This window comes from Mesoplodon bidens, assembly GCF_964165515.1.
Source record: "Mesoplodon bidens genome assembly, contig: HAP1_SCAFFOLD_47, whole genome shotgun sequence".
Lineage (NCBI taxonomy): Eukaryota > Metazoa > Chordata > Mammalia > Artiodactyla > Ziphiidae > Mesoplodon > Mesoplodon bidens.
Genome location: NW_027671336.1, coordinates 1,328,278 through 1,353,347, shown reverse-complemented (window position 1 = coordinate 1,353,347; position 25,070 = coordinate 1,328,278).

Genomic DNA, 25,070 nt, shown 5'->3' with positions numbered 1-25,070 from the left:
CTCCATGCCCTTGTGTTCACAAAGCTCCATGACACATGGCATCAGAATGTTCCATGACCTTCTCAACAAAATGCTCCATGCCCTTGTCATAACAATGCTCCAAGACACCTGTAATCACAATGCTACATGCCCCTTTTCATCTCAATGCTCCATGATCCCTGTCATCACAATGCATCATGCCCATCATCATAATGCTTCAGGCTATTGTCAGCACAATGAAATCAAAATTCTCGAATGACCTCTGTCATCACACTGCTCAGTGCCTCCAGTCATCACAATGCTTCATAAAGTTTGTCATCACAACGGTCCATGCCTGCGTCATCACAAGGCTCTCTGACCTTTGTAACCACAAAGTACAATGAACTTTTCATCACAATGCTCCATGACCCTTGTCATCACAATGCTCTAAGCCTTTGACAGTACAATGCTCCATGACCCTTGTTGTCACAATGTGCCACGTGCTTTTCATCACATCGGTCCACACCCTTGTCATCACTATGCTCCAAAAACCTTATAATCACAATGCTCCATGCACTTCTCATCCAAAAGCTCTCTCACCAGAGATAAAACAATGTTCCATCACTAGTCATCACAATACTCCCTCACCCGTGTAATCACAATGTACCATGACCCTTGCCATCACAATGCTACATCCCCTTATCATCACAAAGTTCCATGACCGCTGACATCACAATGTTCCATAGCCCCTGTCATCAAAATGCTCCTTGACTCTTTTCTATCCCTATGCTCCATTAACCCTGACATCACAATGTTTTATAACCACTGTCATCAAAATTTTCCATTACATTTTTTATCAAATTGCTTCATGATCCAGTCATCAAAATGCTCCCTGCCCTTCTCATCACAATGCACCACACCCTTGTCATCAAAATGCTCCATGACCTTTGTCATCACAAAGCTCCATGACATTTGGCATCACAGTACCCATGTCATTGTCATCGCAATGCTCCATGAACCCTCTCATCACATTGCTCCATGCCCTTGTCATTATAATCCACCATAACCAATGTATAACAGTGTTCCGTGCCTTTTCCATCACAATGCCCCTTGCCGTTTTCTTCACAATGCTCCTTGCCATTGTCATCAAAATACTCCACAAGCTTGTCATCAGAATGCTCCATGACCCATGTCATCACAATTCTCCATGCACATGTCGGCACAATGCTCCCTAACCATTGTCATCACAATGCTCCAAGCCATTGTCATCACAATGCTCCATTACCTTTGTTATCAGAATCCTCCATGACACTTGGCATCACAATGCTCCATGCCATTGTCATCACAATGCTCCAAGCCTTTGTCATCAGAGTGCTCCATTACCTTTTTCATTAGAATCCTCCATGACAATTGTCATCACAATGCTCCATGCCATTGTCATCACAATGCTCCCTGACACCTGTCTTCACAATACTGCATGACCTGGTCATCACAGTGCTCCATGCCCTTGTCATCACAATGTGCCTTTCCAAATGTCATCGCTATAATCCATGAAAATTATTAGACCATTGCTCCATTCCCTTGTCATCACAATGCTCCATGCCCTTGCTAACAAAATGCTCCATGACCCCTGTCATCACAATGCTCCGTGACTCCAGTCATCACAATGCTTGATGACCTTTTTCATCACAAGGGTCATGCCCTCATCATCAACAGTGTCTGTGACGTTTTTAAACACAATGCTCCATGAACTTTTCATCACAATGCTCTTTAACCCTTGTCATCAAAATGCTCCATGACCTCTGTCATCACAATGCTCCATGATTCGAGTCATCACAATGCTTCATAACATTTCTCATCACAATGGTCCATGCCCGCCTCATCTCAATGATCTGTGACCTTTGTAAGCACAATGGTCCATGAACTTTTCATCACAATGCTTCGTGACACTTGTCATCACAATGCTCCGTGCCTTTGTCAGAAAAATGCTCCATGACCCTTGTCATCACAATGTGCCTCGCGCTTTTGATCACAACAGTCCACAAAATTGTCACTGCAATGCTCCATAAAACTTGTAATGAAAATGCTCCTTGAGCTTCTCATCTCAATGCTCCATTACACCTATCATAACAACGCTTCATGACCCCTGCCATCACAATGTTCCACGGCCTTGTCATCACAAGACTCCATGACACTTTTCATCACAATGCTCCAAGACCCCTATAATCACAATGCTCCATACCCTTGTCATCAGAAAGCTCCATGACACATGTCATCAGAATGTTCCATGGCTTTTTCATCAAAATGCTCCCTGCCCTTCTCATCACAATGCACAAAACCCTTGTCATCAAAATGCTCCATGACCTTGGTCAACACAAAGATCCATGCCCTTGTCATCACAATGTGCCATACCAACTGTCATTGCAATAATCCATGAAACTTATTAGACCAATGCTCCATGCCCTTTTCATCTCAATGCTATATGCCTTGTTATCACAATGCTCCATGACCCCTATCATCACAATGCTCCGTGACTCCAGTCATCACAATGCTTCATGACCTTTGTCATCACAATGGTCCATGCCCTCATCATCAACAGTCTCTGTGACATTTTTAAGAACAGTGCTCCATGAAGTTTTCATCACAATGCTCTTTGACCCTTGTCATCACAATTATCTATGCCTTTCTCAGCACAATGCTCCAAGGCCCTTGTCATCACAATGCTCCATGCGCTTGTCAGCACAATGCTCCACGACACATATCATCACAATGCACCATTCGCTTGTCATCACTGTGCTCCAGAATCTGGTCATCACAATGCTCCATAAACCTTGTCATCACAATGTTCGATGCCCTTCTCATCACAATGTTCCATGCCCTTGCCATCACAATGCTCCATTACACCTGTCATGACAATGCTCCATGAACCCTGCCATCACGAGGATCAATGGCCTTGTCATCACAAGGCTCCATGACCCTTCTCATCACAATGCTCCATTACCTGTGTTATAACAATGCTCCATAACCCCTGCCATCACAATGTTTCACGGCCTTGTCATCACAAGTCTCCATGACCCTTGCCATCACAATGATCCAAGACCCTGGTAATCACAATGCTCCATGCCCTTGGCATCACAAAGCTCCATGACGCATGTCATCAGAATGTTCCATGGCCTTTTCATCACAATGCTCCATGCCCTTGTCATCACAATGCTCCAAGACCCCTGTAATCACAATGTTCCATGCCCCTTTTCATCTGAATGATCCATGAACCCTGTCATCACAATGCACCATGCCCATCATCATAATGCTTCATGCTATTGTTATCACAATGAAATCAAAATGCTCCATGAGCTCTGTCATAACAATGCTCCAAACACTTGTGATCACAATATTCCTTAACACTTGTCATCACAATGCCCCATTACGCTCGTCATCACAATTATCCATGGTCTTCTCATCACAATGCTCCATGACCTTTGTCATCACAATGCTCAATACACTTGTCATCAAAATGCTCCCCGACACTTGTTATCTGTATGCTCCTTGAACCCTGTCGTGAAAAGGCTCCATGCCTTTTTCATCACAATGATCAATGCCATTTTCATCACAATGCTCCAAGACCACTGTAATCACAATGCTCCATGCCCCTGTCATCACAAAGCTCAATGACTCATGTCATTAGAACGCTCCTTGGCCTTCTCCTCACAATGCTCCATGCCCTTGACATCACAATGTTCCAAGACCCCTGTAATCACAATGCTCCAAGTCCCTTTTCATCAGTATGTTCCATGAGATTTGTCATCACAAGGCTCCATGATTTTCTTATCACAATGCTCCAGTACCTTGTCATCACAATGCTTCAAGACTTGTCATGAAAATTATCAATGGCCCTTGTCATCATAATGCTCCAAGCCCTAGTCATCACAATGCTCCATTATATTTGTCATCACAATCCTCCATTACATTTGGCATCACAATGCTCCCTGCCATTGTCATCGCAATGGACCATGACATATGTCATCACAATGCTCCCTGACACCTGTCTTTACAATACTCCATAACCTTCTCGTCACAATGTTCCATGCCCTTGTCATCACAATGCTGCATGACCAGTGTCATCACAATAATCTATGAAACTTGTCAGAGCAGTGCTCCATGCACTTGTCATCACAGTGCTCCATGCCCTTGTCATCACAATGCTCCATGAACCCTGTCTTCACAATGCTCCGTGACTCCAGTCATCACAATGCTTCATAACGTTTGTCATCACAATGGTCCATGCCCGCGTCATCACAATGCTCTGTGACATTTGTAACCAAAATGATCCATGAACTTTTCATCAAAATGCTCCATGACCATTGTCATCACAATGCTCCATGCCTTTGTCAGAACAATGCTCCATGACCCTTGGCATCACAAAGTGCCACGCACTTTTCATCACAACGGTCCAAAAGCTTTCATCACTATGCTCCATAAACCTTGTAATCACAATGCTCCATGCACTTCTCATCCAAATACTCTCTCACCAGAGATATCATAATGTTCCAACACTACTCATCACAACACTCCCTCACCCCTCTAATCACAATGTTCCATGACCCTGTCATCACAAAGCTACATGCCCTTATCATCACAATGTTCCATGACCCCTGACATCACAAGGTTCCATGACCCCTGTCATCAAAACGTTCCATTACACTTTTCATCAAATTGCTGCATGACCCTGTCATCAAAATGCTCCCTGCCATTCTCATCACAATGCACCATGCGCTTGTCTTAAAAATGTTCCATGGCATTTGTCATCACAAAGCTCCATGATACTTGGCATCACAATGCTCCGTGTCATTGTCATCACAATTCTCCATGAACGCTCTCATCACATTTCTCCATGTCTTTGTCATCACAAAGCTCCATGACACTTGTCATCACAATGCTCGATGCCCTTCTCATCACAATGCTCCATGCCCTTGCCATCACAATGCTCCATTACCCCTGTCATGACAATGCTCCATGAACCCTGCCATCACGAGGATCAATGGCCTTGTCATCACAAGGCTCCATGACCCTTCTCATCACAATGCTCCATTACCTCTGTCATAACAATGCTCCATAACCCCTGCCATCACAATGTTTCACGGCCTTGTCATCACAAGACTCCATGACCCTTGCCATCACAATGATCCAAGACCCAGGTAATCACAATGCTCCATGCCCTTGGCATCACAAAGCTCCATGACGCATGTCATCAGAATGTTCCATGGCCTTTTCATCACAATGCTCCATGCCCTTCTCATCACAATGCTCCAAGACCCCTGTAATTACAATGTTCCATGCCCCTTTTCATCTCAATGCTCCATGAACCCTGTCATCACAATGCACCATGCCCATCATCTTAATGCTTTATGCTATTGTCATCACAATGAAATCAAAATGCTCCATGACCTCTGTCATAATAATGCTCCAAACCCTTGTGATCACAATGTTCCATAACACTTATCATCACATCACCCACGGACGCTCATCATTACAAATATCCATGGTCTTCTCATCACAATGCTCCATGAAATTTGTCATCACAATGCTCAATACAATTGTCATCACAGTGCTCCCGGACACTTGTTGTCTGTATGCTCCTTGAATCCTGTCATGAAAAGGCTCCATGCCTTTTTCATCACAATGATACATGTCCTTTTCATCACAATGCTCCAAGACCCCTTTAATCAAAATGCTCCATGCCCTTGTCATCACAAAGCTCCATGACGCATGTCAGCAGAGTGCTCCATGGCATTTTCCTCACAATGCTCCAAGCCCTTGTTGTCACAATGCTCCAAGAGCCCTGTAATCACAATGATTCATGCCCCTGTTCATCCCAATGCTCCATGACCCCTGTATTCACAATGCTCCTTGACGCTTGTCATCACAGTGCTCCATGACAAATGTCATCACAATGCTCCAGGCCTTTGTCAGCAAAATTCTTTATGACTTTGTCATAACAATGCTCTATGCACTTGTCATCATAATACACCATTACCTTTGTCATCATAACCCTCCGTGAAATTTGGGATCACATTGCTTCATGCTCTTGTCATCACAATGCTCCATGCTCCTTGAAATCAAAATGATCCATGACCTCTGTAATCAAAATGCTCCAAACCCTTGTGATCACAAAGTTCCATAACACTTGTCATCACAAAGCTCCATGATGCCTGTCATCACAATATTCCATGCCCTTTACATCAAAATGCTCCATGACCTTTGTCATCACAATTCTCAGTACAATTGTCATCACAATGCTCCCTGACACTTGTCGTCAGAATGCTCCTTGAACCCAGTCACGAAAAGGCTCCATGCCTTTTTCATCACAATGCCCCATGCTGCTTTCATCACAATGCTCCATGCCATTGTCATCAAACTACTCCACAAGCTTGTCATCAGAATGCTCCTTGACCCTTGTCATCACAATTTTCCATGCACTTGTCAGCACAATGCTCCCTGACCCTTGTCATCACAATGTTCCAAGCCATTGTCATCATAATGCTCCATTACCTTTGTCATCAGAATCCTCAGTGACATTTGGCATCACAATGCTCATGCCATTGTCATCACAGTGGGCCATTACATATGTCATCACAATGCTCCCTGACACCTGTCTTCAAAATACTGCATGACCTGGTCATCACAATGCTCCATGCCCTTGCCATCACAATGGGCCCTTCCAACTGTCATCACAATAATCCATGAAACTTATTAGACCAATGCTCCATGCCCTTGTCATCACAATGCTACCTGCATTTGTTATCACAGTGCTGCATGACCCCTGTCATCACAATGCTCTGTGACTCCAGTCATCACAATGCTTCATGAGCTTTGTCATCACTATGGTCCATGCCCTCGTCATCAACAGTCTCTGTGACCATTTTAACCACAATGCTCCATGAACTTTTCATCACAATGCTCTTTGACCCTTGTCATCACAATGCTCTATGCCTTTCTCAGCACAATGCTCCATGACACTTGTCATCACAGTGCTCCATGTGCTTGTCAGCACAATGCTCCAGGACACATGTCATCACAATGCACCATTCCCTTGACATCAAAGTGCTCCACATTCTAGTCATCACAATGCTCCATGAACCTTGTCATCACAATGCTCCATGCACTTCTCATCAAAATGCTCTCTCACCACTGATATCACAATATTACATCACTATTCGTCACAATACTCCCTCATCCCTGTCATCACAATGTTCCATGACTCCTGTCATCACAATGCTACATGCATTATCATCACAATGTTCGATGACACTGACATCACAATGTTCCATAACCCCTGTCATCAAAATGCTCCATGACCCATTTCATCAAAATGCTCCATGACACCTGACATCACAATGTTCCATACCCTCTGCCATCAAAATGTTCCATGACCCTTTAAAACAAATTGCTCCATGACCCTGTCATCACAATGCTCCCTGCCCTTCTCATCACAATGCACAACACCCTTGTCATGAAAATGCTCCATGACCTTTGTCATCACAAAGATCTATGACACTTGGCATCACAATGCTCCATGTCATTGTCATCACGATGCTCCATGAACGCTCTCATCACATTGGTCCATGCCATTGTCATCACAAAGCTCCATGACACATGTCATCAGAATGCTCCATGGCCTTCTCATCACAATGCTCCACGCCCTTGCCATCACAATGCTCCATTACCCTTGTCATAACAATGCTCCATGACCCCTGACATCACGATGGTCCATGGCCTTGTCATCACAAGGCTCCATGACCCTTCACATCACAATGCTCCATGACCCTGGTAATCACAATGCTCCATGCTCCTTTTCATCTCAATGATCCATGAATCCTGTCATCACAATGCACCATGCCCATCATCATAATGCTTCATGCTATTGTCGTCACAAAGAAATCAAAATGCTCCATGACCTCTGTCATAACAATGCTCCAAACCCTTGTGATCACAATATTCCATAAATCTTGTCATCACAATGCCCCATGACGCTCATCATCACAATTATCCATGGTCTTCTCATGACAATGATCCATGACCTTTGTCATCACAATGTTCAATACACTTGTCATCAAAATGCTCCTTGACATTTGTTGTCTGTATGTTCCTTGAAACCTATCATGACAAGGCTTCATGCCGTTTTCATGCCCTTTTCATCACAATGCTCCCAGACCCCTGTAATCACATTGCTCCATGCGCTTGTCATCACAATGCTCCATTATATTTGTCATCACAATCCTCCATTACATTTGGCATCACAATGCTCCATGCCCTTGTCATCACAAAGCTCAATGACGTATGTCATTAGAATGCTCCTTGTCCTTTTCCTCTCAAAGCTCCATGCCCATGTCATCAGAAAATTCCAAGACCCCTGTAATCACAATGGTCCATGTCCCTTTTCTTCAGTATGCTTCATGAAATTTGTCATCACAAGGCTCCATGGTTTTCTCATCAAAATGCTCCAGGACCTTGTCATCACAATTCTTCATGACTTGTCATAAAAATTCTCTATGGCCCTTTTCATCATAATGCTCGAAGCCCTAGTCATCAGAATGCTTCATTATATTTGTCATTACAATCCTACATTACATTTGGCATCACAATGCTCCCTGCCATTGTCATCACAATGGACCATGACATATGTCATCACAATGCTCCCTGACAACTTTCTTCAAAATACTCCATGAACTACTCATCACAATGTTCCATGCCCCATCATCACAATGCTCCATGCCCTTGTCATCACAATGCTCCATGACCCCTGTCATCACATTGCTCCATGACTCCATTCATCACAATGTTTCATAATGTTTGTCATCACAATGGTCCATGCCCGCATTATCACAAGGATCTGTGACTGTTATAACCACAATGCTCGATGAACTTTTCATCACAATGCTCCGTGACTCTTGTCATCCCAATGCTCCATGCCTTTGTCAGAAAAATTCTCCATGACCCTTGTCATCACAAAGTGCCACACGCTTTTAATCACAACGTTCCACAAAATTGTCATCGCAATGATCCATAAACATTGAAATCACAATGGTCCTTTCCCTTCTCATCACAATGCTCCATTACCCCATCATAACAATGATCCATGACCACTGCCATCACAATGTTCCATGGCATTGTCATCACAAGGCTCCAAGACACTTGTCATCAGAATGCTCCAAGACCCCTGTAATCACAATGCTCCACGCCCTTATCATCACAAAGCTCCATGACACATGTCATCAGAATGTTCCATGTCCTTCTCATCAAAATGCTCCATGCCTTGTCATCACAGTGCTCCAAGAGCCCTGTAATCAAAATGCTCCGTGACTCCAGTCATCACAATGCTTCATAACATATGTCATCAAAATGGTCCATGCCTGCATCATCACAAGGATCTGTGACCTTTGTAACCACAATGCTCCATGAACTTTTCATCACAATGCTCCCTGTCCCTTGTCATCACAATGTTCCATGCCATTGTCAGAAAAATGCTCCATGACCCTTGTCATCACAATGTGCCATGCACTTTTCATCACAACGGGCCACAAATTTGTCATCACAATGCTCCATAAACCTTGTCATCACAATGCTCCATGCACTTCTCATCAAAATGCTCTCTCACCACTGATATCACAATGTTACATCACTATTCGTCACAATACACCCTCACCCCTGGCATCGCAATGTTCCATGACTCCTGTCTTCACCATGCTACATGCATAATCATCACTATGTTCGATGACCCCTGACATCACAATGTTCCATAAACCCTGTCATCAAAATGCTCAATGACCCTTTTCATCAAATTGCTCCATGACCCTGTCATCAAAATGATCCCTGCACTTCTCATCACAATGCACAACACCCTTGTCATCAAAATGCTCCATTAACTTTGTCATCACAAAGATCCATGACCCTTGGCATCACAATACTCCATGTGATTGTCATCACGATGCTCCATGAAAGCTCTCATCACACTACTCCTTGATCTTGTCATCAAAATGCTCCATGACACATGTCATCAGAATGCTCCATGGCCTTGTCTTCATAAGGCTCCATGATCCTTCTCATCACAATGCTCCAAGACCCCTGTAATCACAATGTTCCATGCCCCTTTTCATCTCAATGATCCATGAACCCTGTCATCACAATGCACCATGCCCATCATCATAATGCTTCATGCTATTGTCATCACAATGAAATCAAAATGCTCCATGAGCTCTGTCATAACAATGCTCCAAACACTTGTGATCACAATATTCCTTAACACTTGTCATCACAATGCCCCATTACGCTCGTCATCACAATTATCCATGGTCTTCTCATCACAATGCTCCATGACCTTTGTCATCACAATGCTCAATACACTTGTCATCAAAATGCTCCCCGACACTTGTTATCTGTATGCTCCTTGAACCCTGTCGTGAAAAGGCTCCATGCCTTTTTCATCACAATGATCCATGCCCTTTTCATCACAATGCTCCAAGACCACTGTAATCACAATGCTCCATGACCCTGTCATCACAAAGCTCAATGACTCATGTCATTAGAACGCTCCTTGGCCTTCTCCTCACAATGCTCCATGCCCTTGACATCACAATGTTCCAAGACCCCTGTAATCACAATGCTCCATGTCCCTTTTCATCAGTATGTTCCATGAGATTTGTCATCACAAGGCTCCATGATTTTCTTATCACAATGCTCCAGTACCTTGTCATCACAATGCTTCAAGACTTGTCATGAAAATTCTCAATGGCCCTTGTCATCATAATGCTCCAAGCCCTAGTCATCAGAATGGTCCATTATATTTGTCATCACAATCCTCCATTACATTTGGCATCACAATGCTCCCTGCCATTGTCATCGCAATGGACCATGACATATGTCATCACAATGCTCCCTGACACCTGTCTTTACAATACTCCATAACCCTCTCATCACAATGTTCCAAGCCCTTGTCATCACAATGCTGCATGAACAGTGTCATCACAATAATCTATGAAACTTGTCAGAGCAGTGCTCCATGCACTTGTCATCACAGTGCTCCATGCCCTTGTCATCACAATGCTCCATGAACCCTGTCTTCACAATGCTCCGTGACTCCAGTCATCACAATGCTTCATAACGTTTGTCATCACAATGGTCCGTGCCCGCGTCATCACAATGCTCTGTGACATTTGTTACCAAAATGATCCATGAACTTTTCATCAATATGCTCCATGACCATTGTCATCACAATGCTCCATGCCTTTGTCAGAACAATGCTCCATGACCCTTGGCATCACAAAGTGCCACGCACTTTTCATCACAACGGTCCAAAAGCTTTCATCACTATGCTCCATAAACCTTGTAATCACAATGCTCCATGCACTTCTCATCCAAATACTCTCTCACCAGAGATATCACAATGTCCCAACACTAGTCATCACAACACTCCCTCACCCCTCTAATCACAATGTTCCATGACCCTGTCATCACAAAGCTACATGCCCTTATCATCACAATGTTCCATGACCCCTGTCATCAAAACGTTCCATTACACTTTTCATCAAATTGCTGCATGACCCTGTCATCAAAATGCTCCCTGCCATTCTCATCACAATGCACCACGCGCTTGTCTTAAAAATGTTCCATGACATTTGTCATCACAAAGCTCCATGATACTTGGCATCACAATGCTCCGTGTCATTGTCATCACAATTCTCCATGAACGCTCTCATCACATTTCTCCATGTCTTTGTCATCACAAAGCTCCATGACACTTGTCATCACAATGCTCGATGCCCTTCTCATCACAATGCTCCATGCCCTTGCCATCACAATGCTCCATTACCCCTGTCATGACAATGCTCCATGAACCCTGCCATCACGAGGATCAATGGCCTTGTCAACACAAGGCTCCATGACCCTTCTCATCACAATGCTCCATTACCTCTGTCATAACAATGCTCCATAACCCCTGCCATCACAATGTTTCACGGTCTTGTCATCACAAGACTCCATGACCCTTGCCATCACAATGATCCAAGACCCAGGTAATTACAATGCTCCATGCCCTTGGCATCACAAAGCTCTATGACGCATGTCATCAGAATGTTCCATGGCCTTTTCATCACAATGCTCCATGCCCTTGTCATCACAATGCTCCAAGACCCCTGTAATTACAATGCTCCATGCCCCTTTTCATCTCAATGCTCCATGAACCCTGTCATCACAATGCACCATGCCCATCATCTTAATGCTTTATGCTATTGTCATCACAATGAAATCAAAATGCTCCATGACCTCTGTCATAATAATGCTCCAAACCCTTGTGATCACAATGTTCCATAACACTTATCATCACATCACCCAATGACGCTCATCATCACAAATATCCATGGTCTTCTCATCACAATGCTCCATGAAATTTGTCATCACAATGCTCAATACACTTTTCATCACAATGCTCCCGGACACTTGTTGTCTGTATGCTCCTTGAATCCTGTCATGAAAAGGCTCCATGCCTTTTTCATCACAATGATACATGTCCTTTTCATCACAATGCTCCAAGACCCCTTTAATCAAAATGCTCCATGCCCTTGACATCACAAAGCTCCATGACGCATGTCAGCAGAATGCTCCATGGCATTTTCCTCACAATGCTCCAAGCCCTTGTTATCACAATGCTCCAAGAGCCCTGTAATCACAATGATTCATGCCCCTGTTCATCCCAATGCTCCATGACCCCTGTATTCACAATGCTCCTTGACGCTTGTCATCACAGTGCTCCATGACAACTGTCATCACAGTGCTCCAGGCCTTTGTCAGCAAAATTCTTTATGACATTGTCATAACAATGCTCTATGCGCTTGTCATCATAATACTCCATTACCTTTGTCATCATAATCCTCCGTGAACCTTGGGATCACATTGCTTCATGCTCTTGTCATCACAATGCTCCATGCTCCTTGAAATCAAAATGATCCATGACCTCTGTAATCACAATGCTCCAAACCCTTGTGATCACAAAGTTCCATAACACTTGTCATCACAACGCTCCATGATGCCTGTCATCACAATATTCCATGCCCTTTTCATCACAATGATCCATGACCTTTGTCATCACAATTCTCAGTACAATTGTCATCACAATGCTCCCTGACACTTTTCGTCAGAATGCTCTTTGAACCCAGTCACGAAAAGGCTCCATGCCTTTTTCATCACAATGCCCCATGCCGCTTTCATCACAATGCTCCATGCCATTGTCATCAAAATACTCCACAAGCTTGTCATCAGAATGCTCCTTGACCCTTGTCATCACAATTTTCCATGCACTTGTCAGCACAATGCTCCCTGACCCTTGTCATCACAATGTTCCAAGCCATTGTCATCACAATGCTCCATTACCTTTGTCATCAGAATCCTCAATGACATTTGGCATCACAATGCTCATGCCATTGTCATCACAGTGGGCCATTACATATGTCATCACAATGCTCCCTGACACCTGTCTTCAAAATACTGCATGACCTGGTCATCACAATGCTCCATGCCCTTGCCATCACAATGTGCCCTTCCAACTGTCATCACAATAATCCATGAAACTGACCCCGGAGGATGATGGCGGAAGAGTAAGACGCGGAGATCACCTTCCTCCCCACAGATACATCAGAAATTCATCTACACGTGGAACAACTCCTACAGAACACCTACTGAACGCTGACAGAAGACCTCAGACCCCCCAAAAGGCAAGAAGCTCCCCACATACCTGGGTAGGGCAAAAGAAAAAAAGAATAAACAGAGACAATAGGATAGGGACGGGACCTGCACCAGTGGGAGGGAGCCGTGAAGGGGGGAAGGTTTCTACACACTACAAGCCCCTTCGCGGGCGGAGACTGTAGGTGGCGGAGGGGGAAAGCTTCGGAGTAGCGGAGGAGAGCACAGCAACAGGGGTGCGGAGGGCAAAGCGGAGAGATTCTGGCACAGAGGACCGGTGCCCTCAGGCACACACCAGCCCGAGAGGCTTGTCTGCTCGGCCGCCGTGGCGGGCGGGGCTGGGAGCTGAGGCTCGGGTATTGGCTTTCCGTCGGAGCGCAGGGAGAGGACTGGGGCTGGCGGCAGGAAGAGAGCCTGAAGGGGTTAGTGCACCACGGCTAGCCCGGAGGGAGTCCGGGGAAAGGGTCTGGAGCTGCTGAAGAGGCAAGAGGCTTTTTTCCCTTTTGTTTCCTGGTGCGCGAGGAGAGGGCATTAAGAGGGCTGCTTGGGGAAGCGCCGGAGACAGGCACGAGCCGCAGGTAAGGCACGGACCTCGGAGACGGGCGTGGGCCCCCGCCGCCACCGCCACCCGCTGCCGCGGCCCGCCGCCGCCGCCGCCCGCCGCCGCCCCCTGCGACCCGCCGCCGCTGCTGCTGCCACCGCCGCGGGTCCTGTGTGCGAGCGCGGGTCACTGTCCGCCCTGCCTTCCGGGGGGCCTGTGCACCCCGCCACTGCCGGGGTCCCCGAGACCCGGGGACGGCTTTCCCGGGAAAGCACACGGAGCGCCACGGGCTGCTGCAACGTCACGCCGGCCTCTGCCGCCGCAGGCCCGCCCCACACTGCGCGCCCCTCCCTCCCCTCTGCCTGAGTGAGCCAGAGCCCCCGAATCAGCGGCTCCTTTAAACCCGTCCTGTCTGAGCGAAGAACGGACGCCCTCCGGCGACCTACACGCAGAGGCGGGGCCAGGTCCAAGGCTGAGACCCGGGAGCTGTGAGAGCAGAGGCAGGGAAATCTCTCTGTGCAGCCTCGGAGGCAGCAGATTAAAGCTCCACGGTCCATTTGATGTGCCCTGCATCTGCGGAGTGCATGAATGGACAGCGAATCATCCCAAATTGAGGAAGTGGACTTTGAAGACAAGATTTAAGACTTTCCCCCCTTTTCCTCTTTTTACAACGAATTATTCCAAATTAAGGAGGTGGACTTAGAGAGCAAGATTTCAGACTTCTCGCCCTTTTCCTCTTTTTACAACGAATTATCCCAAATTGAGGAGGTGGACTTGGAGAGCAAGATTTTTGATTTTTCCCCCTGCTCTCTTTTTGTGAATGTGTATGTGTAATCTTCTGTGTAAGATTCTCTCTGTATAGCTTTGCTTCCACCATATGTCTCAGGGTTCTATCGGTCCGTTTTTTTTTTTTTTTTTTCAATAATTACTTTCTAATTTTAATAACGCTACTATATTTCATACTTTATTCTATTTTACTTTACCTGCTCGTTCTTTTTTTCCTACTCTCCCTTCCTCCCTCCCTCCCTCCGCTCCTCCTTTCCTTCTTTCTTTTTCTTTCCTCCCTCCCACCCTTCTTCTTTCCACTTTCTTTTTCTTTCCTTCCTCCCTCCCTCCTGTCTTTCTTCCTTTCCTTCCTCCCTCCCTCCCTCCTTTCTTTCCTTCATTCTTTCCATCCTTCCTCCCTCCCTCCCTCCTTTCTTTCTTCCTTCCTTCCTTCCTTCCTTTCTTCCCTTCTTCCTTTCTTTCCCTCTCTCTTTCTTTCTTCTACTAATTCTTTCTTTCTACTTTTTCTCCCTGTTACTCTGAGCCGGGTGAATGAAAGGCTCTTGGTGCTGCAGCCAGGAGCCAGTGCTGTGCCTCTGAAGTGGGAGAGCAAACTTCAGGACACGGGTCCACAAGAGACCTCAGAGCTCCACATAATATCAAGCAGCGAAAATCTCCCAGAGATCTCCATCCCAACACCAGCACCCAGCTTCAGTCAACGACCAGCAAGCTACAGTGCGGGTCACCCTATGCCAAGCAACTAGCAAGGCAGGAACACAACCCCACCCATTAGCAGAGAGGCTACCTAAAAACATAATAAGGCCATAGGCACCCCAAAACACACCACCAGACGTGGACCTGTCCACCAGAAAGACAAGATCGAGCCTCAACCACCAGAGCACAGGAATTAGTCCCCCCCACCAGGAAGCCTACACAACCTACTGAAACAACCTTAGCCACTGGGGTCAGACACCAAAAACAACGGGAACTACGAATCTGCAGCCGGCAAAAAGGAGACCCCAAACACAGTAACATAAGCAAAATGAGAAGGCAGAAAAACACACAGCAGGTGAAGGAGCAAGATAAACACCTACCAGACCTAACAAATGAAGAGGTAATAGGCAGTCTACCTGAAAAAGAATTCAGAATAATGATACTAAAGCTGATCCAAGATTATATTTCCATGATCCATAATCTTGGAAATAGAATAGACAACATGCAAGAAACAGTTAACAAGGACCTAGAAGAACTAAAGATGAATCAAGCATCGATTAAAAACACAATAAATGAAATGAAAAATACTCTAGATGGGATCAATAGCAGAATAACTGAGGCAGAAGAACGGTAAGTGAGGTGGAAGATAAAATAGTGGAAATAACTGATGCAGAGCAAAATAAAAAAAAAGAATGAAAAGAACAGAGGAGAGTCTCAGAGATCTCTGGGACAACATTAAACGCACCAACATTCGAATTATAGGGGTTCCAGAAGAAGAAGAGAAAAAGAAAGGGACTGAGAAAATATTTGAAGAGATTATAGTTGAAAACTTCCCCAATATGGGAAAGGAAATAGTTAATCTAGTCCAGGAGGCACAGAGAGTCCCATACAGAATAAATCCAAGGAGAAATACACCAAGACACATATTAATCAAACTGTCAAAAATTAAACACAAAGAAATCATATTAAAAGCAGCAAGGCAAAAACAACAAATAACACACAAGGGAAACCCATCAGCTTAACAGCTGATCTCTCAGCAGAAACCCTACAAGCCAGAAGGGAGTGGCAGGACATAATTAAAGTGATGAAGGAGAGAAACCTGCAACCTAGATTACTCTACCCAGCAAGGATCTCATTCAGATTTGATGGAGAAATTAAAACCTTTACAGACAAGCAAAAGCTGAGAGAGTTCAGCACCACCAAACCAGCTTTACAACAAATGCTAAAGGAACTTCTCTAGGCAAGTAACACAACAGAAGGAATATACCTACAATAATGAACCCAAAGCAATTAAGGAAATGGGAATAGGAACATACATATCAATAATTACCTTAAATGTAAATGGACTAAATGCTCCCACCAAAAGACACAGAGTGGCTGAATGGATACAAAAACAAGACCCATATATATGCTGTCTACAAGAGACCCACTTCAGACCTAGAGACACATACAGATTGAAAGTAAAGGGATGGAAAAAGATATTCCATGCAAATGGAAATCAAAAGAAAGCTGGAGTAGCAATTCTTATATCAGACAAAATAGACTTTAAAATAAAGACTATTAGAAGAGACAAGGAAGGACACTACATAACGATAAAGGGATCGATCCAAGAAGAAGATATAACAATTGTAAATATTTATGCACCCAACATAGGAGCACCTCAATACATAAGGCAAATACTAACAGCCATAAAAGGGGAAATCAACAGTAACACAATCATAGTAGGGTACTTTAACACCCCACTTTCACCAATGGACAGATCATCCAAAATGAAAATAAATAAGGAAACACAAGCTTTAAATGATGCATTAAACGAGATGGACTTAGTTGATATTTATAGGACATTCCATCCAAAAACAACAGAATACACATTTTTCTCAAGTGCTCATGGAACATTCTCCAGGATAGATCATATCTTGGGTCACAAATCAAGCCTCGGTAATTTTAAGAAAATTGAAATTGTATCAAGTATCTTCTCCGACCACAATGCTATGAGACTAGACATCAATTACAGGAAAAGATGTGTAAAAAATACAAACACATGGAGGCTAAACAATACACTACTCAATAACGAAGTGATCACTGAATAAATCAAAGAGGAAATTAAAAAATACCTAGAAACAAATGACAATGGATACAGGACGACCCAAAACCTATGGGACGCAGCAAAAGCAGTTCTAAGGGGGAAGTTTATAGCAATACAATCCCACATTAAGAAACAGGAAGCATTTCGAGTAAACAACCTGACCCTGCACCTAAAGCAATTAGAGAAAGAAGAACAAAAATACCCCAAAGCTAGCAGAAGGAAAGAAATCATAAAGATCAGATCAGAAATAAATGAAAAAGAAATGAAGTAAACGATAGCAAAGATCAACCAAACTAAAAGCTGGTTCTTTGAGAAGATAAACAAAATTGACAAACCATTAGCCAGACTCATCAAGAAAAAAAGGGAGAAGACTCAAATCAATAGAATTAGAAATGAAAAAGGAGAAGTAACAACTGACACTGCAGAAATACAAAAGATTATGAGAGATTACTATAAGCAACTCTATTCCAATAAAATAGACAACCTGGAAGAAATGGACACATTCTTAGAAATGCACAACCTGCCAAGACTGACTCAGGAAGAAATAGAAAATATGAATAGACCAATCACAAGCACTGAAATTGAAACTGTGATTAAAAATCTTCCATCAAACAAAAGCCCAGGACCAGATGGCTTCACAGGTGAATTCTATCAAACATTTAGATAAGAGCTAACACCTATCCTTCTCAAACTCTTCCAAAATATAGCAGAGGGAGGAACACTCCCAAACTCATTCTACGAGGCCGACATCACCTTGATACCAAAACCAGGCAAGGATGTCACAAAGAAAGAAAACTTCAGGCCAATATCACTGATGAACATAGATGCAAAAATCCTCAACAAAATACTAGCAAACAGAATCCAAGAGCACATTAAAAGGATCATACACCATGATCAAGTGTGGTTTATCCCAGGAATGCAAGGATTCTTCAATATACGCAAATCAATCAATGTAATACACCATATTAACAAGTTGAAGGAGAAAAACCATATGATCATCTCAATAGATGCAGAGAAAGCTTTCGACAAAATTCAACACCCATTTATGATAAAAACCCTGCAGAAAGTAGGTATAGAGGGATCTTTCCTCAACATAATAAAGGCCATATATGACAAACCCACAGCCAACATTGTCCTCAATGGTGAAAAACTGAAACCATTTCCACTAAGATCAGGAACAAGACAAGGCTGCCCACTCTCACCACTCTTATTAAACATAGTTTTGGAAGTTTTAGCCACAGCAATCAGAGAAGAAAAGGAAATAAAAGGTATCCAAATTGGAAAAGAAGAAGTAAAGCTGTCACTGTTTGCAGATGACATGATACTATACATAGAGAATCCTAAAGATGCTACCGAAAAACTACTAGAGCTAATCAATGAATTTGGTAAAGTAGCAGGATATAAAATTAATGTACAGAAATCTCTGGCATTCCTGTACACTAATGATGAAAAATCTGAAAATGAAATCAAGAAAACACTCCCATTTACCATCGCAACAAAAATAATAAAATATCTAGGAATAAACCTACCTAAGGAGACAAAAGACCTGTATGCAGAAAACTATAAGACACTGATGAAAGAAATTAAAGATGATACAAATAGATGGAGAGATATACCATGCTCCTGGATTGGAAGAATCAATATTGTGAAAATGACTCTACTACCGAAAGCAATCTACAGATTCAATGCAATCCCTATCAAACTACCAATGGCATTTTTCACAGAACTAGAACAAAAAAATTTCAAAATTTGTTTGGAAAAACAAAAGGCCCCGAATAGCTAAAGCAATCTTGAGAACGAAAAACGGAGCTGGAGGAATCAGGCTCCCTGACTTCAGACTATACTACAAAGCTACAGTAATTAAGACAGTCTGGTACTGGCATAAAAACAGAAAGATAGATCAGTGGATCAGGATAGAAAGCCCAGAGATAAACCCACGCACATATGGCCAACTTATCTTTGATAAAGGAGGCAGGAATGGACAGTGGAGAAAGGACAGCCTCTTCAATAAGTGGTGCTGGGAAAACTGGACAGGGACATGTAAAAGTTTGAGATTAGATCATTCCCTAGCACCATACACAAAAATAAGCTCAAAATGGATTAAAGACTTAAATGTAAGGCCAGAAACTATCAAACCCTTAGAGGAAAACATAGGTAGAACACTCTATGACATAAATCACAGCAAGATCCTTTTGGACCCACCTCCTAGAGAAATGGAAATAAAAAGAAAGATAAACAAATGGGACCTAATGAAACTTCAAAGCTTTTGCACAGCAAAGGAAACCATAAAGAAGACCAAAAGACAACCCTCAGAATGGGAGAAAATATTTGCAAATGAAGCAACTGACAAAGGATTAATCTTCAAAATTTATAAACAGCTCATGCAGCTCAATAGCAAAAAAACAGACAACCCAATCCAAAAATGGCCAGAAGACTTAAATAGGCATTTCTCCAAAGAAGATATACAGACTGCCAACAAACACATGAAAGAATGCTCAACATCATTAATCATTAGAGAAATGCAAATGAAAACTACAATGAGATATCATCTCACACCAGTCAGAATGGCCATCATCAAGAAATCTAGAAACAATAAATGCTGGAGAGGGTGTGGAGAAAAGGGAATACTCTTGCACTGCTGGTGGGAATGTGAATTGGTACAGCCACTATGGAGAACGGTATGGAGGTTCCTTAAAAAACTACAAATAGAACTACCATATGACCCAGCAATCCCACTACTGGGCATATACCCTGAGAAAACCATAATTCAAAAAGAGACATGTACCAAAATGTTCATTGCAGCTCTATTCACAATAGCCCGGAGCTGGAAACAACCTAAGTGTCCATCATCGGATGAATGGATAAAGAAGATGTGGCACATATATACAATGGAATATTACTCAGCCATAAAAAGAAACGAAACTGAGCTATTTGTAATGAGGTGGATAGACCTAGAGTCTGTCATACAGAGTGAAGTTAGTCAGAAAGAGAAAGACAAATACTGTATGCTAACACATATATACGGAATTTAAAAAAAAAAAATGTCATGAAGAACCTAGGGGCAAAACGGGAATGAAGACGCAGACCTACTTGAGAATGGACTTGAGGATATGGGGAGGGGGAAGGGTGGGCTGTGATAAGGCGAAAGAGAGGCATCGAGGTGTATACACTACCAAACGTAAGGTAGATAGATAGTGGGAAGCAGCCGCAGTGCACAGGGAGATCAGCTCGGTGCTTTGTGACCGCCTGGAGGGGTGGGATGGGGAGGGTGGGAGGGAGGGAGATGCATGAGGGAAGGGACGTGGGAACAGATGTATATGTATGACTGATTCACTTTGTTATAAAGCAGAAACTAATTAAAAAAATAAATAAATAAACTTAAAAAAATAATCCATGAAACTTATTAGACCAATGCTCCATGCCCTTGTCATCACAATGCTACCTGCATTTGTTATCACAGTGCTGCATGACCCCTGTCATCACAATGCTCTGTGACTCCAGTCATCACAATGCTTCATGACCTTTGTCATCACAATGGTCCATGCCCTCGTCGTCAACAGTCTCTGTGACCATTTTAACCACAATGCTCCATGAACTTTTCATCACAATGCTCTTTGACCCTTGTCATCACAATGCTCTATGCCTTTCTCAGCACAATGCTCCATGACACTTGTCATCACAGTGTTCCATGCGCTTGTCAGCACAATGCTCCACGACACATGTCATCACAATGCACCATTCTCTTGTCATCAAAGTGCTTCACATTCTAGTCATCACAATGCTCCATGAACCTTGTCATCACAATGCTCCATGCACTTCTCATCAAAATGCTCTCTCACCACTGATATCACAATATTACATCACTATTCGTCACAATACTCCCTCATCCCAGTCATCACAATGTTCCATGACTCCTGTCATCACAATGCTACATGCATTATCATCACAATGTTCGATGACCCTGACATCACAATGTTCCATAACCTCTGTCATCAAAATGCTCCATGACCCCTTTCATCAAAATGCTCCATGACACCTGACATCACAATGTTCCATACCCCCTGCCATCAAAATGTTCCATGACCCTTTACAACAAATTGCTCCATGACCCTGTCATCACAATGCTCCCTGCCCTTCTCATCACAATGCACAACACCCTTGTCATGAAAATGCTCCATGACCTTTGTCATCACAAAGATCTATGACACTTGGCATCACAATGCTCCATGTCATTGTCATCACGATGCTCCATGAACGCTCTCATCACATTGGTCCATGCCATTGTCATCACAAAGCTCCATAACACATGTCATCAGAATGCTCCATGGCCTTCTCATCACAATGCTCCACGCCCTTGCCATCACAATGCTCCATTACCGTTGTCATAACAATGCTCCATGACCCATGCCATCACGATGGTCCATGGCCTTGTCATCACAAGGCTCCATGACCCTTCACATCACAATGCTCCAAGACCCCGGTAGTCACAATGCTCCATGCTCCTTTTCATCTCAATGATCCATGAACCCTGTCATCACAATGCACCATGCCCATCATCATAATGCTTCATGCTATTGTTGTCACAATGAAATCAAAATGCTCCATGACCTCTGTCATAACAATGCTCCAAACCCTTGTGATCACAATATTCCATAAATCTTGTCATCACAATGCCCCATGACGCTCATCATCACAATTATCCATGGTCTTCTCATGACAATGCTCCATGACCTTTGTCATCACAATGTTCAATACACTTGTCATCAAAATGCTCCTTGACATTTGTTGTCTGTATGTTCCTTGAAACCTGTCATGACAAGGCTTCATGCCGTTTTCATCACAATGATCCATGCCCTTTTCATCACAATGCTCCAAGACCCCTGTAATCACATTGCTCCATGCGCTTGTCATCACAATGCTCCATTATATTTGTCATCACAATCCTCCATTACATTTGGCATCACAATGCTCCATGCCCTTGTCATCACAAAGCTCAATGACGTATGTCATTAGAATGCTCCTTGTCCTTTTCCTCTCAAAGCTCCATGCCCATGTCATCAGAAAATTCCAAGACCCCTGTAATCACAATGGTCCATGTCCCTTTTCTTCAGTATGCTTCATGAAATTTGTCATCACAAGGCTCCATGGTTTTCTCATCAAAATGCTCCAGGACCTTATCATCACAATTCTTCATGACTTGTCATAAAAATTCTCTATGGCCCTTTTCATCATAATGCTCGAAGCCCTAGTCATCAGAATGCTTCATTATATTTGTCATTACAATCCTACATTACATTTGGCATCACAATGCTCCCTGCCATTGTCATCACAATGGACCATGACATATGTCATCACAATGCTCCCTGACAACTTTCTTCAAAATACTCCATGAACTTCTCATCACAATGCTCCATGCCCCCATCATCACAATGCTCCATGCCCTTGTCATCACAATGCTCCATGACCCCTGTCATCACATTGCTCCATGACTCCATTCATCACAATGCTTCATAATATTTGTCATCACAATGGTCCATGCCCGCATCATCACAAGGATCTGTGACTGTTATAACCACAATGCTCGATGAACTTTTCATCACAATGCTCCGTGACTCTTGTCATCACAATGCTCCATGCCTTTGTCAGAAAAATGTTCCATGACCCTTGTCATCACAAAGTGCCACACGCTTTTAATCACAACGTTCCACAAAATTGTCATCGCAATGATCCATAAACATTGAAATCACAATGGTCCTTTCCCTTCTCATCACAATGCTCCATTACCCCATCATAACAATGATCCATGACCCCTGCCATCACAATGTTCCATGGCATTGTCATCACAAGGCTCCAAGACACTTGTCATCAGAATGCTCCAAGACCCCTGTAATCACAATGCTCCACGCCCTTATCATCACAAAGCTCCATGACACATGTCATCAGAATGTTCCATGTCCTTCTCATCAAAATGCTCCATGCCTTGTCATCACAGTGCTCCAAGAGCCCTGTAATCAAAATGCTCCGTGACTCCAGTCATCACAATGCTTCATAACATTTGTCATCAAAATGGTCCATGCCTGCATCATCACAAGGATCTGTGACCTTTGTAACCACAATGCTCCATGAACTTTTCATCACAATGCTCCCTGTCCCTTGTCATCACAATGTTCCATGCCATTGTCAGAAAAATGCTCCATGACCCTTGTCATCACAATGTGCCATGCACTTTTCATCACAACGGGCCACAAATTTGTCATCACAATGCTCCATAAACCTTGTCATCACAATGCTCCATGCACTTCTCATCAAAATGCTCTCTCACCACTGATATCACAATGTTACATCACTATTCGTCACAATACACCCTCACCCCTGGCATCGCAATGTTCCATGACTCCTGTCTTCACCATGCTACATGCATAATCATCACTATGTTCGATGACCCCTGACATCACAATGTTCCATAAACCCTGTCATCAAAATGTTCAATGACCCTTTTCATCAAATTGCTCCATGACCCTGTCATCAAAATGATCCCTGCCCTTCTCATCACAATGCACAACACCCTTGTCATCAAAATGCTCCATTAACTTTGTCAACACAAACATCCATGACCCTTGGCATCACAATACTCCATGTCATTGTCATCACGATGCTCCATGAAAGCTCTCATCACACTACTCCTTGATCTTGTCATCAAAATGCTCCATGACACATGTCATCAGAATGCTCCATGGCCTTGTCTTCATAAGGCTCCATGATCCTTCTCATCACAATGCTCCAACACCCCTGTAATCACAATGCTCCATGCCCCTTTTCATCTCAATGATCCATGAACCCTGTCATCACAATGCACCATGCCCATCATCATAATGCTTCATGCTATTGTCATCACAATGAAATCAAAATGCTCCATGAGCTCTGTCATAACAATGCTCCAAACACTTGTGATCACAATATTCCTTAACACTTGTCATCACAATGCCCCATTACGCTCGTCATCACAATTATCCATGGTCTTCTCATCACAATGCTCCATGACGTTTGTCATCACAATGCTCAATACACTTGTCATCAAAATGCTCCCCGACACTTGTTATCTGTATGCTCCTTGAACCCTGTCGTGAAAAGGCTCCATGCCTTTTTCATCACAATGATCCATGCCCTTTTCATCACAATGCTCCAAGACCACTGTAATCACAATGCTCCATGCCCCTGTCATCACAAAGCTCAATGACTCATGTCATTAGAACGCTCCTTGGCCTTCTCCTCACA